The 18,000-nt window shown below is 42.3% G+C and overlaps 1 protein-coding gene across 6 annotated transcripts in view; it reads right to left on the bottom strand.

Moving 5' to 3' along the window:
* The window catches only part of MID1 (midline 1), a 322,962-nt gene that overhangs the window by 40,665 nt on the left and 264,297 nt on the right, over positions 1–18,000 (bottom strand). The gene's annotated exons all lie outside the window — the stretch shown is intronic.

The following is an 18,000-nucleotide window of genomic DNA, read 5'->3' as shown; positions in this document are numbered from 1 at the left end:
TTCTACGTAAAAACAATGTGTCATGACATTCCTGACAGCCCAATATTTTGGACAAATTTTCCAAAAATAAGTTGGTATGGTTAAACTAATGTCTGTTTAATTAAAATATGGCCATTAATTTTGTATTTACCCCCTGTAAAAACATAAAAGGAGAGAAAGAATGGACAACATTTACCGATATTATGGCCACTAGATGTATGCAGTTTTACTGAGAAAACGTTGGCTTGGAATTACCTAAGGACTACAACTTCACTTTTCTTCAAATGTATGATACCACAGCATGTCAACCAAACATCCAACAGAACCCCTTTTTGGTTATGAAATAGTTCTCCTCCAGAGCACTGCTCACTTCTTGTTTCGGTGGTGTGAGGGATTGAGCCCAGGACCTTAGAGCCTCAGGCACGCTGCGTCTGTTTGCATAATGATTATGCTATCGACCCTGAAGCCATTTTAATTTTTATTTCTAGTATAATTCTGAGAGGCCAATCTGCAATAAAAGTCTGCCATTCTCTGGGGAGTCGGGCGGTAGCACAGTGGGTTAAGCGCACGTGGCACAAAGCACAAGGACCGGCGTAAGGATCCCGGTTCGAGCCCCCGGCTCCCCACCTGCAGGTGTCTGTCTTTGTCTCCCCCTCTCTGTCTTCCCCTCCTCTCTCCAATTGTCTCCCCCTCTATGTCTTCCCCTCCTCTCTCTCTGTCCTATCCAACAATAACAACAACAATAAAACAACAAGGGCAACAAAGGGGAATAAAAATATTTAAAAAAAAAAAGTCTGTCATTCTCCTGGAAAAGTAGAGCACCATAGAATGACTTGTACTCGAAGTTTTTACGACTCATTGTATGCAAGGCAGGGTTACAATTAGCTCACTCTTGGCAAGCGGGTTTGGGAAATGCTCTGCACATGTTATTTCTTCCATCTCATGACAGCTCTGAAATGCTTATTCACAAACAGACCCAGAAATCACAGCTGTGGGAAATGGAGTTAGCATGCTGTGAGTTTTATGATTTTAACACAGTGCAGAAGATGCTGCAGTGTTAGCGCAACGCCACTACCATTGAGAAAATTGCAGGGAGGAGCCTTGGCCCAAGTCGACGAGTCCTTTAGACTTGGGATCCTTTATTTAGCTGGAGTAATTTCATTTTCTAAGAATGAGATAGACTAGACGTAGGGTCAGAAGTTCAGAATAAAAACCCTTTATGGCTATTCAGAGAGCATGCCTTGTTTCCAGCAGCCAAAATTATTTGAGATTTATTCCTGCTCATGCTGGGACTCAGGAGGAAGACCACTCAAGCAAGACCTCTGGTAGAGATAAACATAGTCACTGGCCATTTATAGCAAATCACAAGATCATGTCCTATGTCAGATAGTGTCTCATTAACCAATAAAATACATTGATCCCAGAGTTCGGAGCTCTGGCTAATATTTCAAGGAAGTTCACCACTGGGCTTGACTCCTCTTACCTCCACATCATCACTTCAACTTTCTCCTCAGACTTCCCAAACAAACGTATGCAAATTAGAAATACTGACTTGAAACTTCATCACTCAACACGTTTCTTGTCTCTCCTTTTGATCTTACATTGAATTTAATAACCAAACACAAGAGAGCTGTGAATGGGATGGGATCATACTGAATGCATGTGCACTTCCCAATGCAGAGAAATGAGTCTCAGGAACATGACATCCTAGACTTGAAAGGTATCTTCTGGAGTGAACCTGATGAGCAAATTGTATGTAAGCAAACAAGGGAAACTTCATAAGAGCAAGGACATTTGGCTGTTGTATCAAAGGAGAAATCTCTCCCAAGCACCTGTCACCACCACTGACATAAAATAGGTGTTTGTAAACTGTTTGTTGAATGGCTGATGAAAATGACTTCTCCCCAAGAAGAAATGAGGTAAACAGTAATGGAGCAAGCAGCAGTCGTAGCATGCTACGTGCAAGGTGCAAACCAGAGGGTCTGACTTCACTCTTTTGCTCATAGACATCCAGTTGGCTAAACCCCGTTGAAACAACTAGTCCTATCCCACCCAGCCCCCTTGATGCATCTTAACACTTGTGTCAAAAATCAGTTGATCATGTTGTGGTGGTTCTTCGGTTTTGATGTTGCCGCTGACCTTGTTCTAGCTTTGAGTGCGCACGAGGAGACTGACTAGGAATTCGAGCACAGGTGCCATGGCAAGTGGTGTGGAGAACTCGCTCTACTCATCTGATGACACTGGCATGGTCAGGAATAGCTCCAACTTTAAATGTTTCTCGTTTATAAAAATGAGTTAAGTCATACCTGCTTTATCAACCATGTGGGATTACTGTGATCACATGAAATCATAATACATTATATATATATATATATATAAAACATATTATATAGGAAATTAAAATAGTGAAGCGACTGGCGAATCTCAGGTAAAATTGTTTTCACTGAGAAACAGTGTGTCAATAGACTATGATTTAGTTTGAGGTCTGTTTCACACTCAAGCCCAAAGGAATCTGGGTAACTCTGTGGTAGCATTCCAGTTGCCATCATAATATTGAGTTCACTTTAATCTAAATTAAGGCTGTTTAGCATTTACAATGGACAGGTCTGTTAAAAAAAAGAAAAGAAAAGAAAAACATGACTGAAATCTACTTTGTTGAGCCAAATATCTTTGGAGAAAGCTGATACCACAACCACCACTGCCCCAAAACGTAAATCCCCAGAATTTGGGGAATACGATCTGTTCACTTTAGGCCAAGTATTTTTCTGACATCTTTCAGAGAATAGAGGTGACTTTCCTTTGAAATTGGAAAGTTGGATTTCTTGTTCTGCCTCATCAAAGTTCCCAAAATTTTGTAACTACAGTATTCTTATATTCCAAAAGGTTACAATAAAATCAGTTGAATGCTATCCTATATGTCTAAAATCCTTTCACTACAAAGAAGTTTCCCATAGTTTTGCTGTCTCATGTCACATAAGTGTTAATGATCTTATTGGACTTCTATGTGCTAGTAACTCAAATATGGCAGGTTTTATTGCTCATTTGCAGTCTGCTCAGGTGTTTGGAAGCTGCCTTTTGGCTTGGAAACTCGGAGTTACAATTTTATGATTTCACTTTCATATCTAACTCCCATCATTTGATTCAGAAACCATCAAGCCTGCTGGAAAAGCTTTGAGTAGGGCTGTTCAGTTCCCAAATCTTCTTTCATGGATCTACAGTCGCACTATTGTGTGTTTACTCAACTTTCTTGGTCCCTAACCTAAAGACAAGAATGCAAGAGATGCCAAGCTCGAGTGGTGCTTACTGTCGAGTGGTGCAGTAAGTAGCCTACAGCTGTATCCCACTTCCACCACCACAGAAGTGGAGGTTTTTGTTGTCGCCGTGGTTTTCCCCCTAAAATCTTTAATAGTACAGGACAAATATCCTGAAACTGGGCCCTTTCCATCCCAGGTTCCTTTCCGCTACTTTTTTTTTTAATGTTTTTTCTTTTTGGTTTCTTTTTTAAAAATATTTATTTATTTATTTATTCCCTTTTGTTGCCCTTGTTGTTTTATTCTTGTAGTTATTATTGCTGTTGTCGTTGTTGGATAGGACAGAGAGAAATGGAGAGAGGAGGGGAAGACAGAGAGGGGGAGAAAAAGAGAGACACCTGCAGACCTGCTTCACCGCCTGTGAAGCGACTCCCCTGCAGGTGGGGAGCCGGGGTTCGAACCGGGATCCTTATGCCGGTCCTTGTGCTTTGTGCCACCTGCGCTTAACCCACTGCGCTACAGCCCGACTCCCTTTCTGCTACTTTTTTTAACTTAGTGTTTTAATAGTGGTTTGCAAGATTGTAAGATGACAGGAGTATGATTCCATGCCAGGTCTGGTGGCACCCCCCACTCTCCATCCTCAACAATAGCCATCATAGTTCTCACAACACCATTTTCTCCTCTCCTCTTTTGTTCTTTTTCCACAAATTCATGAGTTTAAGTTCTCTAGATTCCACATAAGAGCAAAACCACCTGACACTTGTCTTTTACCTTCTTACTTCACTAACCATAGTGACTTGCCAGCTGCGTACATTTTGTCCCGAATATGATCTTTTCCCATCGCAGAGTAGTAATCCATGGAATCTATGTCCCACAACTTCTTTATCCAGTCATCTGTCAAAGGGCATGTAGGTGGCTTCTACTCCTTGGCTTTTGTGAATAGTGCAGCTGCTATGAACAGAAACATCCTCTCAGGAGCCGGCCGGGCGGTGGCGCAGCGGGTTAAGCGCATGTGGCGCAAAGCGAAAGGACTGGCGTAAGGATCCCGGTTCAAGTCCCCGGCTCCCCACCTGCAAGGGAGTCGCTTCACAGGCGTTGAAGCAGGTCTGCAGGTGTCTGTCTTTCTCTCCCCCTCTCTGTCTTCCCCTCCTCTCTCCATTTCTCTCTGTCCTATCCAACAATGATGACAACAATAACAACAACAACAACAACAACAAAAACACAAGGGCAACAAAAGGGAATAAATAAATAAAATAAACATTAAAAAAAAGAAAGGTCCTCTCTGCTACTTTCTTATCTCAATTACATTTTGGAGCAAATCTCACCTCAGCCGCTGATGAAGAGAAACTCAATATCTTTTAACCTCATCAGCTTTGGTCTCTCGTGTTCAGGATGTATTTTCCAGTGTGGGGTGTTACAGCTTCCTCTCATCTTGAACTGCATCACTGCCATCTGTATTTGCCTTCCAGTTCTTGGAACTAGCTTCATCTCTTTGTACTACTCTAAATGAATTCCTCTAAAGTTAGATACAATTTAGATTTGTGAATTTATTTTGTCTTTCAGAAATTATTTCCATCTCTTCCCCCCTCTCCCAGAATTCTAAAGTTTTGTTCAGTGCCCTGCAAATTCAAGTCATAACCATTCTTGTAAGACATCCTGAATCTTTGCTCGATAGTCACACACAAGTACTGATTCATTTCCCTGGCCATTCTTCAACCATCTGAATAGTAGGAGCCACTTCCCCCATGGTGTATCAGATATCATTCCAAGGTCTGGGCATAAAGTGAGGTCCGCAAAAACAGTGCTCACTGTCACAGGCTTCACATGCAAGTCCAGGGAACTGGGTCAGATAAGTTAAGAACAAAATAAGTGATGGGTACACTTTTTTATTTTTTATATTTATTTATTTATTTATTCCCTTTTGTTGCCCTTGTTGTTTTATTGTTGTAGTTATTATTGTTGTTGTCGTTGTTGGATAGGACAGAGAGTAATGGAGAGAGGAGGGGAAGACAGAGAGGGGGAGAGAAAGATAGACACCTGCAGATCTGCTTCACCGCCAGTGAAGCGACTCCCCTGCAAGTGGGGAGCCGGGGGCTCGAACTGGGATCCTTACGCCGGTCCTTGCATTTGGCACCACCTGCGATGAACTGGCTGCGCTACCACCCGACTGCTTTTATTTTATTTTTTGCCTCAAGGATTATTCCTGGGGCTCGGTGCCTGCACTGTGAATCCACTGCTCCTGCGGCCATTTTATTGATTGATTGATTGATTGATTGATTGGACAGAGAGAAATTGAGAGGGAAGGGGAAGACAGAGAGGGAGAGAGAAAGATCAACACCTGTAGACCTGCTTCACTGCTTGTGAAGCGACCCCCCTGCAGATGGGGAGTTTGAACCAGGATCCTTACGCTTTGTACTATGTGTGCTTAACCCGGTGTGCCACTGCCCGGCCCCCATGGGTACACTCCGTTTATCTGCCTTTTCTTGAAACAGTGCCAGCCATGTGCTCATTCCCAAGATTTGTTCACAATAACCTAAGTGGGTTAGCTGTTTCCCCCCAGAGGAAAGGACTGGCAGTGCCCAGGAAGAAGCCCCTCCACCACTTGTATGGTATAGTGGCATAACTGCAGTTCACAGAAGGGCGGCTGACAGACCATTTATCAATTTGCTTCCACCAAATATGTATAATAAAATTGGAAGGGATATGATCTCTCTCCCCGCTCCCCTCTCTCTCTAAGGTGGTGTACGTGTGAAGTGCTATCTCGAACGGCCAGTGCGCAGTTTCTAAGCACTTCCAAAAACTAATTATTGTCATGGAACCTGCTATCAGTGGCGGAATGAGATGTTCAGTGCCAGCTACAAACCTCACTAGATCTCAGACACAAGTAGCCTTAAAAGCTATTTGATGGCACTGTGAGAACGAACTGTTGAGGGTGGGGGGGGGGGGGGCAGCATCAGGTCACATCTCACGGATGTATCGGGACTGATGTCGACTTTGAGAAATCATCACTTTCTCTTTGGAGCACTTAGTGAGGCACGAGTTAGGCACACCTACACCTCCAGAACAAAGCCTTTCCATTCCTGCTGTCAAAAAAGCTGCAGTGACTTGACAGAACCTCTCCTACTCAAACATAGATGTAAGTCCTGCCGTGATGCCATGGCAATAGCACCTGCCTTGGTGCCTTCAACCATGCCAACCCACCTTTGGTGCGTGCTTGAAACTGTATCATCAAACCACCAGCCCAGTGGCTTAAGCCTATGGTGTCCGTGAGAGTGACACCAAAGAGACTGGGGTTTTTTTTATAGCCAAATGCCTACATTACAAATTTGTGTCCCATTGGGCCTCATGGTAAAAACAAAGCTGTTCTCATGATTCAAATTAACGTGACCTTATTTTATTTGATGTTATGCTGATGTGGCTGTTAGAATTTAAATCCAGCAGTATTCTTCTCTACTACTAGGGCTATAAAATTTCAAGTTTGCACCCATATGTTAAACAGCTTAACAGTAAACCACAACTCTCGGACCAACTAGTTTGCACCCATATGTAGTGGGACCCACATTATTCTCTTCCAAATCACGTAACTCTTCCCTAACTAACACCCATGCTGATGCTGTCTCACTGGCCAAGAAAGCAACGGGCAGTGCTGATTCCAATCTGTCCACGTGAAAACACTGCTGAGCAGCAGATAAGCTGAGAATTTGATCTGGAAGATGAGACTACAGGGTGAGCCTGCAGACCAGGGGGCTCTGTGTACTGCCTGGGACTGTGGGCCAGGTGCGAAGAGAAATACGAGGCCTTGAGGTTGCTTAGGGTTTTACTGCCAAAGGCAGCTGCGATGAACATGCCAGACCCCAGGGCAGAAGTCAGACAGAGCTGCCAGAAGGAACAAAGAAGGGACTCAAACCCTTGAGTTTGTATATAAAACTCAGCCAGAGTGAGTTGAGCAAGAGCAGACATTATTACTGTAATTCATCTCATCTGTTTACATGTCATCTTCACCCTGAAACTCTCTCACACCAAAGTCAAATATTTGTGAGTCGAGCTGAAGAGAATGAGAGGGAAAAGAATGGCCACCTTCCCAGGGTCCCTGTCTTTGGAGGAGAAACTGGGAATACTGATCAATGCTTTTTTGATGTTTAAAATGTTGATATTTAAGTTTTTGATGAAACTTTTTTTTTTGGGGGGGGGTGGTCACTGTTGGGGTTTCACTGTTCTGGGCTGATTGTTTCAGCTAGAAAGACACCACAGAATCAAAGCTACCTCCAATGCAGTAGAGGCTGGGCTTGCACCTGGGTTGTACACATGGCTAAGTAAACTATTTTACCAGCCCAGATGAAAAAATCTTTAAACCTTATCGAAAGTCTTTCACAAGAAGGATCAGTTGTGAGGATGGGAAGAGGTGACACTAATTCAGCTTGGTGGGGGGTGGGGGGACATTTGGCAAGAGACTAAGTTCATAGATTGATGGGATTTTGCTGCATTTCTGTTCTGCTCCCATAAAATAAAAACTAAATTTTCAAAATTGTAAAAAATGTGTTGGATTTCTATAAGACTGTCTCTTCATTTGCATATTTAAATGAAAAGATCTGTACATTAACAGGCCCAGTAGGTATTTGATAAATATTATATTTCTTAGTTAATATTCATCCTTGAAAAAACTGAGTTCACAGGATTTCAATTTGAGAGTGAAAATATCCTCATGGTATAGTGAGGATTTCCTTTATGGCTATGATGAATGTTACTCTTCCCATGATGCCTTGCTCAAAGTGCATGCAGCTGACTTACCTCAACCTTACAAAGATGCCACAGGCTTTTCTTTCTTTGTTTGATGCTAATTTTGTGCAAAATGGTCCCCAAATGAAGAGGCAGAATGGTAGGTCTTGCTCATAATTCATTCAAACACAGTCAACTCCTCCCTTCCGTTCTCTTATTAATTGCACACTTCATAGCACAAATGCTCCACGCCCTTCCTATTGGGCAGGGCATCAGGAACGAAAATAACAATACGTTAACCTGTCATGGACACTTGTCTCTATTAACTCTTGTTCATAAACTTTTAGGAAGGTAGTTCTTTTTATTAAGTGATTTTCAACATAAACATTTGGCAAAAAGCAACCTTTGGGGGTTGTGCTCTAAAGCTAAAAAGTCATTTACAGAAGAGGGCAGTGAAATGAGTGTCAGGAAGATGAAGGAGATAGGTTTCAGGGAAGGGAAGTCATTTCTAATGGAAATAGGAAGCTTCTATCCCCTGAGCTGACATTCACTGTCAGCCTTACACGCCGTTTCTCATTAAGTGGCATTCCTTTATGTTGTTGGGCCATGATTCCTACATAAAGGTGTCCTGGAAAAACACAAAGTTGGACTCTATTCAGACTTGTGTGACTCCAGTACAGATGTCCCCAGCTCCCCTATACAGTGGTGGAGAAGGAAGACTGGATCCCTGCTCTTTGGGGCTCCTTACAGTGAGTGGACAATACATGGCAGATCACCAAGAAGGTTTGAACTTGGAAGCACAGCTGGAAAATATTAAGCTCTGTTCCTGTCTTTCTGGTCCAGCCATAATTTCTCTTTAGCTACAAGATAATATCTGAACTGGTTGTTGTCACCCGAGAGTACATACTTGAGCAGTAACTGGTTGACTGCTTCTGAAATTATCTTTGATGCCCAGTGTTTAAAACCCACACTCATCCAAATACAGTGAAAGAGAGGACAGCTTAGAATGGCTGAACACATGTGCTACAGTCATGGCAGGATGTCATCATTCTATTCTCGAGGAGGACACTGTTTTCAGTAGATGACACGAGACTAGGCTGCAAGGACACGCGGTTGTCAGGACACGCCAGTGTGGAGCCAAGGACATGTGTCTTCCCAGCACATGGGAACCTGGAACCTTCTAGCTGCCAGGGAGAAGGAACTGCTCTTATCTACTTACTATCTGCCTTGGAGGCTGTTATTGGGGGTGGGTGGGCATTAACTCTCCTGAATGAATTTGGAGGCATAGCAGAAAAGCGCCCCCCACGTCAGAGTCTGCAAACAGAAGGTGCCCTGTGCTGATAACGACAAACTACAATCTGTATATTTCTGAAGTCCAACTGTGGGCACTGGTGTCATGGTGGCCACCAGGTCTGTTCCACGGGTCTGGTGACAAATGCCCAATCATGGGGCTGAGCAGAGTTTGTCTCAGTCCTCACCTCACTAACTCCTGTCCATATCAACTTGCATGCATCCATTTGCAAGTGACCACAAGTGGATCTTACTGTGAGCGCCGGCAGGTAAAGTCGCCAGGAAAAGAAAAGATGTGAAAATCTAGTTCGAGTTAGACTAAAACAGACCTATTTCTTTACCCATATTTCTAACCCACCTCGATTTGCCATTTCAGCTTATTCTGAAATTGCTATCATCTTTCTAAAACAGTGACTTCACAGCTCTGACCCTCAACAGGTTGTTTTCTGCAGGGAAGTTGAATGTAGAAATCTTGAGTTGGCAGCTACTAAAAGAAGAGTCTCTTTCAGTCATCAAGGGTTGCACGTGCACCTGATCGCTCTGTCTAGCTTCATCAGGATTGGGGTGGCAGGGAGCCAGCATCCTGGCAGGTACTGGCAACACTGCTAGCTTGAATTTTATGACCAGGAACAAAGCCTTATTAGTTAGTAGAGCCCTGGAAGGTGGGCCTCATAGGCATAGTTCTAATTTTTTGAGGACCAAAACCAAGAAGAGTTCTTTCAGGCCATTTCATGAAAACCAGAAGGAAAGAAAGAAAAAAAAAAAAAAAAAAGAACAGCTTTGTTTTTGCAAAAATTCAAGTTGTCCTTTGTTGAAGTAAGCAGTCTGGTGCCAGGACAGAATTTGCATCTGTTTTCTTCCTCACTGCTCTTCTCACTTCATCAAGATGAGCTCAGGGATCAGGGGTGCACAAAAGACTTCTCCAACAGCATCCCTGTGGTACCCCTATATTTAAATAATTTTCAGAAAGGAATATTTTTGGTAATTATTCTTTTTAAAGTATTTTCCCTGGGGACCAGGTGGTGGCATACCCGGTTAAGCACGCCCATTACAGTGTGTAAGACCAGGGTACAAGCCCCTAGTCCCTACCTAAAGGGGAGAAGTTTCACGAGTGGTGAAGCAGGGCTGCAAGTCTCTCTCCATCTCTCTCCCTCTCTATCTCCCCCCCTTTCTCAATTTCTCTCTATCCAATAATAAAAATAAATAAATAAACAGACAAAACTGAAAATATTTTCCACTCACTTTCTTCTATAGGTTAGAAGAGATGGAGAAGGTATCCAGGAGACAGAGTTTCACAAAGAGGAAGGGGTAGGGGAAGTCTCTCTGATCCTCTTCAAGGGCTCAGCACCACCCCAATGGGCAGCTCCGCTGTCCTGGACTTCTCTCTGCCAGCCTCCCCTCCACAGCCCAGCCTAGATCGAGCACTCTGTGTGCAGTGCCCCATCCTGTGATTGCCTCCAGGGACTTGTGCTGCTCAGACCTGCCATCAGAGACGCTGTCCTGTGAAGGTCTTCCCAGAAAGAGGCCTGTTTGCTCTTCAGGACAAGAATGGATCTGAGGTGCTGATCTACGCAAACATGCTGGTGACAGAGGGAGGCAGAAGGAGGAGGTTTGGTCTCTCAGGGGAGTCCCATCCTCTCCTCATCAGCTATGTGCAATGTGCAAAATATAGAAGACACGAGAGAAAGAAACATGCCACCTTGCAGCCCAAAGATCCAACCAACAGACATGCACTCAAAGACCAGGAGGATCTTTGTTTGAAGACTGCATTACTATTACTAGGCAGGCCGTCACTGGGTTGTTGTCTTCAGGTTTTTAAGTTCAAATAATGCATCTCATTATTTCATTCAGAAACTCAAGGATTTTTATAAAACCAAGATTAACTACTCCCTGGAGGTCTCTGAATCAACATTTGATTAACTCTAGTGGAACAGACTCAACTCTATGAAACATTCAGTCCCATCTATAAATTAGTTGGCTTTTGATAACCAACATAAGCAACTGCTTAATCAAGACATAAAACATTCCCATCACCCCTAGAAAGTTCCCTCAAGCCCTTCTCTCAGTTCATTCTCACTCCCATGAGTAATCACTGTTCAGATTTTTAGCACAAAATTCCTGTAACACTTTAAATTACATTTATAAATGTTAACATTCAATTTACTTTATAAGCACTTTAAATGCCTAGCAGGGTAAAATTAAAATGCTAAGAAGTTAAACCTTTCCAAGTATTTAAGTAGCTCTTAGAAATCTAATAAATTAAACTTACAAATATAGTGAAACTTGAGTTCTCTTGAACATTCTAATATGGGTTTGAAATTTAAACTATCTTGTGCTTTCAACTTAAAAATCACAGACCTAAAATAAGTTAGGTGTTTAAGATTAGAATCTCAAAGCTAACCTGTGGAATTGCTTTAAACTATTAGTCTCTTAAATGCTACAAACCCTTCAAACACAAGCAGGGTTTAGTCTTTTAACTGTAACGCAAGTTTTTTATTTCTTCATGGATACTATGAAGTCTTCTTTCTAGATAGTTCTGACATTTAGGATGAGGGGGAACATTATTTACTAAAGGAAGTAAACTGATAATCACAGAGAAGGCTAAGGATCGATGGTGAAAAGGTTGAAAACAGTTCGCAAGAATGAACTGGAAAACTCGCTGCTTCTACTGGTACTCACTGAGTCCTTGTCATGGTGGGTTGGACAGGGTTTCCTCAGCAAACAAAATGGTGCCCAACAAGAAATGAACTCAAATTAGCTTCCTTTCTGGGAAGACAAAACAGTTTCTTGGGTGACAGGTCCCAACTGGTTTCAGTAGCTGAAATCCAGCAACTACTCCATAGTTCCTTTCCTACTTGGTTGGATTTGAACTAAGTCTGACTTCAAGTTACATTTCTATAATGACGCTGACCCAAGAGGTTACCGGGGAGGCCTGGGAGGTAGTGCAGTGGATAAAGGGTTAACGTCTCAACGATGAGGTCTTGAGTTCAGTCAGTCCCTGATACCACATATACCAAAGTGATGCTCTGGTGCTCTGTCGCTCTCCAATAAATAAATCTTTAAAAAATAGATTGATGAGAGTTGGGGGTTAAGCGCACATGGCACAAAGCGCAAGGACCGACGTAAGGATCCCTGTTCGAGACCCCAGCTCCCCACCTGCAGGGGAGTCACTTCACAGGTAGTGAAGCAAGTCTGCAGGTGTCTACCTTTCTCTCCACCTCTCTGTCTTCCCCTCCTCTCTTCATTTCTCTCTGTCCTAACAATGTTGACAACAATAATAACTACAACAATAAAAACTAGGGCAACAAAAGGGAAAATAAATTTTTTAAAAAAAAGACATGCATTCTTAAAAAAAAAAAAAAAAGATTGAAGGGATTAAAACATATCCGGAAGGGCTAGTAGGAACTTGTCAAGTGATCATTACTGGTTTGGGAGAATATTTGCTTGAGCCCATGTACTTTTGCTTTCCATACATTACAGGTAATACCTAGTTGTGAAACTGTGACTCCTAGCATCTGCTAGCGTGGACAAGGGTGTCATCTTCCCAAACTCTATACATAGACGCAAGATTTCTGTGAATTAGCCTAGTACTGAGCATGCCTTACTGGAGAGTTAGATCGCTCTGCCAGTTTTCATCACCTCATATATATGGAAACCTGAAGTTCTATCTAGTGAAAATTCTTTTCAAAGCACAGTGTAAGTTCTATCATAAATCCATAGGTTGGGAGGTTACCTCACTTGACTGGAAAACTCTAGCTGTGCTCCTCCTCACTAAGAGCCTTTTACAGTCAGTGCTACCTTCAGGCATTTTAAATAGCTGAATTTAAAATTTCATATTTCTGCTTCAAACAAAAATAACCAGTGCTACAACTGCGCTCTTGTTAACGAACATTTTATATGCATGACTCAATTATTTTGCTGCGGAGTTTCAAAATTAGAACAAAGCTCTTCAGTTCGCGCTACCACATTTAGCAATTAAAAATAGAAGCCAACAGAATGAAGGTAAAAGATGACGGGACCCATTTCACTCAAAATTGGCAATTATCTTACATAGAGATAATTTCAACCTAGTTGTCATAAAAGACAATTTTATATTCATTTATTGATAAAAATCACTTAAACTAGATATTAAGAACCAGAAACAAGAGACTAGTTCAGTAGCAAAATGAGAGATGGGTTGTTGGGTCATGATTTTCTCTGAATGACATGAGCAGGGACAATAATGGGATCTGATCTACTTGACAGTCACCTTCTTACCTGGGATGGTCCCTCTGTACACCCAACTCTCATCTAGATTCATCTAACTCTCACAGTTCAAATCCCATCAACACTCACCAACTGATTACAAACTTCTAGTTATGATGACTACTTTTGAAAATGTTCACAACTCATTGTTAGCTTTTACAACACACCACAAATATCTCTACTGTTCCAGACATCCAAATATTTCAAGGCAAGATGATGGAAGGTTTGGATGATATTTTTAAAAAATTCAAACCAACTATGCCTTATATTCATTCATTCATAAGATTAATTTCTTGGGACCAGGTGGTGGCAAATCTGGTTAAGCATACACAGTACAGTGCACAATGACGCAGGTTCAAGTCCCTGGCCCCCACCTGCAGGGGAAAAGCTTCACAGGTGGTGAAGCAGGGCTGCAGGTGTCTCTCTGTCCCCCTCTATCTTCCCCTCTTAATCTCTCTGTCTCTATCCAATAATAAACAAACAAAAAAATAAAAATTAAAAATTCCTTTTTAATATTTATTTTCCCTTTTGTTGCCCTTGTTGTTTTTTATTGTTGTTGTGGTTATTGTTGTTGTTATTGATGTTGTCGTCATTGTTCCATAGGAGAGAAATGGAAAGAGGAGGGGAAGACAGAGGGGGAGAGAAAGGGACCCCCTGCAGGCAGGGAGGGGCTTGAACCCGGATTTTTACATGGGTCCTTGCGCTTCGTGCCACATGCGCTTAACCCGCCGCGCTATCGCCCAACTCCCAAAAGATAAAATTCTTATTCCAAAATACTGGACTACTTCCTAGTAATGTTTTCTTGCTACTCTTCATGAACATACTGAGGGAAGTATATTCATATACGACCCAACACCCTTTACAAACTGAGTTTTTAACGGCCTTGGCATTAAATTTCAGGGGTCAAGTATGTGCTACATACTACTTTGATGAACAGAAAAGTTGAGTTATCAGTGATCGCAAATGTGGTGGGATATATAGTCCTCATGCACATATAGTAGATATATAGTCATCATCCACATATAGTAGATATATATAGTCATCATCCACATATACAGTAGTGGTAAAAAATGAATCTTCTCCAGATAATATAAAGTTTTGAGCAGCCGGACGTTGCTTTTCTCTACTGTTCTGGGAACTCTAAGAATCAACCTTAGGATACCAACCCACTGAGCTCCCGCCCAATCCCCTAGATTTTCTATTGTCATTTCTCTCCTGAAAAAAACTCAACAGAGTGGCTAAAAACTCTTGTTTCTAGAGTCCCAGTTGTATTACAGAAACCACAAATTACACTTTCTTTTTTTTTTTTCTTTTTCTTTTTCTTTTTTTTTTTTTTTTTTGAGAAGTCGACCTGACGTGATTCTTTGAGTCCTAAGCTATCTTGGTCTTCGTATCCCCCCATTCTCTAGTTAAAAAAGATATGGTACTCGTTATCAGAAAAGCCATTTCATTTGCTTACTCTCCTTGACAAACAAGCTATGAAAACAATGGGTAGTGAGAGGGAGACCTTGGAACTCCTTTTATGCTGAAGCAAAGCAGAAGTGAATCCCAGGAAGGTCTGTGCACTTGCAAGGATGTGGCATTTCCTTAGGAGTCTATGGGAATTCATTGATTCAAGTGACAACAATTGAGAGTTGCCTCCAGGCTTTGGGGTTGTTTTTTGCTGCAGCTGGAATGGGGGTTATTTTCTTGGAGGAACACTCATAGCAAAAGACAAGGACACTTCACAGAGAGGAAAAGGAAGAAACCTAGGAACCACAGATGTGAACCAGGGATGGAAAAGACTCACTCAGTGCCTACCAGATTCCACTGCTGTGGAGGACTTTATTAATTCCTGGCAAGAGTCAGAGTGTTCAACAGATCTGTGAAAATCACACAGGTCGTTGTTTCTTAAGCCCTCCCACATTAAACCATCAAGATCGAATAAGTTCAAGCCTCAGATACACTGTAAAGTCTAAGCGGCTCTGATTGACTCTGAAGTTGGTCCTTCCTTTTCCCCTCATACAGCTTCCACCCCTACCGAATGAACTACTTGTTTCGTGTGCCTCGCTTACTCAACTCAACTCAGTTCAATTCAATTCAATTCACCCTGCAATTTCTATCTCTAAGACTGACTGTCCTGTGTGCAGTGCTTTTCATTCCTTCCACAGGCCCACATGACACCAATCCTTGAAAACAGGCTTCGATTCAGTGCTGTCTCTAACCCCAGTAGGAAGACATTCTTGCTTCTCAGAAATTCCATAGTGTGAAATCCATACCTCTCTCACTGTAATGATCACCATCGCTATTAATATTGTATGAGCTCTTTGGTCCAGTGCAAACAGTAAGCTTAGACGGGGCAATGGCACACACTGTTAAGTACATAGTACAAGGCAAAAGGACCTGGGTTTGAGCCCTACTCCTCACCTGCAGCGGGGACACCTCATGAGCAGTGTAGCAGGTCTGCAGATATCTCTTTCTCTTTATCTTCCCCATCCCTCTCAATTTCTCTCTGTCCTACCAAATAAAATTTAATAAATAAATAAATAAATAAAAAGGAAAAGGAACATGGCCACCAGGAGGGGTGGACTCATTTCCCAAGCAGCAAATATGCTCACCTATAAACATTTCTTTCTGCTAGAAAGGGTTGCTACAGAAACAATCACAGTGAAAGGAGCAACTACTCTTGGCCCCATGTCTAGAGTGACTTCTAAAGACAAGGATGTGTCCAGCTACAAGTCTGCTGCTATCCATTCAGCAACAGCTTGATTGTAAAGGACTGCAGGTCACTAACAAGCCTCCTTCAGGATCCATCCAAGAGGAGCCAAAAAGAGAAGGATTAATATGGGGTTATCTCACTTGTAGGAAGAACTAAAGAAACAAGAACAGAAGAGGGAGGGAGTCAGGCGGTAGCACAGCGGGTTAAGCGCACGTGGCGCAAAGCACAGGGACCGGCTTAAGGATCCCGGCTTAAGGATCCCGGTTCGAGCCCCCGGCTCCCCACCTGCAGGGGAGTCGCTTCACAGGCGGTGAAGCAGGTCTGCAGGTGTCTGTCTTTCTCTCCCCCTCTTTGTCTTCCCCTCCTCTCTCCGTTTCTCTCTGCCCTATCCAACAACAATGACATCAGTAACAACAACAATAAAAGCAACAAGGACAACAAAAGGGAAAGTGAATAAATTTTTAAAAAATTAAAAAAAAAAAAAAAGAACAGAAGGGAAAACAGTCAAAAGTTGGACTGGCTTTGGTGTGTGGCGTCCAAGCAGACTACACTAGAAGAGGAGGCCAGGGGCTTTGGGGTCCTGGCGCCTGATGGGAGGAAAAGACCTAAGCTAGGGGTGAGAGTGTTTTGCAGACAGCTGTCGTGATGAGATGAGAAATTTTACCCATGTGTCAACAACTACACTGTAGACCACTAACCCTCAATGAAATGATGTTTTTAAAAGACTGTAGGTCAACTGAAAGAATACCCAAAGGTATGAAATAAAACCTCCTTGGAAGTTTCTTGAATGACATGTCAATCATTTGAAAATACTGAATACAGACTATAGTTTCACATCATGTTGGGATGAGCAACATTTCGTAAACTGAAGCTTTACCAATACTGCATCAGGAGCAAGACCATTCTCAAGTCACTTTAGGGCAAAATGGGAACCAGGTACTAATGCTTTAAGATGTAACTAGCTGAAATTGAATAAAATAATCACCCAATCCATAAGGCATTTGTAAGATTCCCCTGTAAAATACAGGTAATTTCCTTTATAACCAAGAGAAATAATTCTTTCTTACTGCCCTAAACATCAAATGCCATCACATCATAAAAATAAAATACAACACATGGGCCTACAATACATATTCATTTCACCCTCTAGTAATGAAAAAAATACGTTTGTTCATTATTATTTACAATGCTGGCTTATCAACAAGGGTTAAAAGGTTTTCTGCAGAGTTTGTTACCAAGAACCAGTCCATTCTCAAAAGACTACAAAGACCCGGACAATGCCCTGGTCTTCACTGCTACCTGTACTCTCCAAGCTGAATCCTGATACCATGTACTTGCCAGTTTCAAGGAAACATACTTTCCGGTCAAGATGCATTCAGTCTAATATACACTTGCAGTGGGTTGGACTGTGCCCCACTTCCCAACTATGTCCTAGTCTATGTAAATATGGTCATTTCTGTGAATGACTTTACAGATGTAATCCAGTTCAAATGAGCTCACACTGGAGCAGGGCGGCCCCAATCCATGCCATGCAATGGCAGAGACATTATGTGGAACCACTAGGAAGTGGGAGAGACCAGGAAAAAGCCCTCTACTAGAGCCTTCAGCAGGAACACCGCCCTATCTAGCCCTTTACTGTACATTTCTGAACTCTAGAACAGAATAGCTTCCTATTGCTTTGTGTTATCCAGGTTTACAGTGACCTGTTACAACATTCCTAGGAAGTTGATACAACCTCTTGTCCACAGTACACTTGGGGACTGTTCTCTGTAAGGGGATTTAAACCTGCAATACTAAGACTGTCTTGTAAAGTTGGATCAA

Source organism: Erinaceus europaeus, chromosome X, assembly GCF_950295315.1.
Source record: "Erinaceus europaeus chromosome X, mEriEur2.1, whole genome shotgun sequence".
Taxonomy (NCBI): Eukaryota; Metazoa; Chordata; class Mammalia; order Eulipotyphla; family Erinaceidae; genus Erinaceus; species Erinaceus europaeus.
Note: the sequence above shows the minus strand (reverse complement) of the source record. Positions and strands in the feature narration are given on the sequence as shown.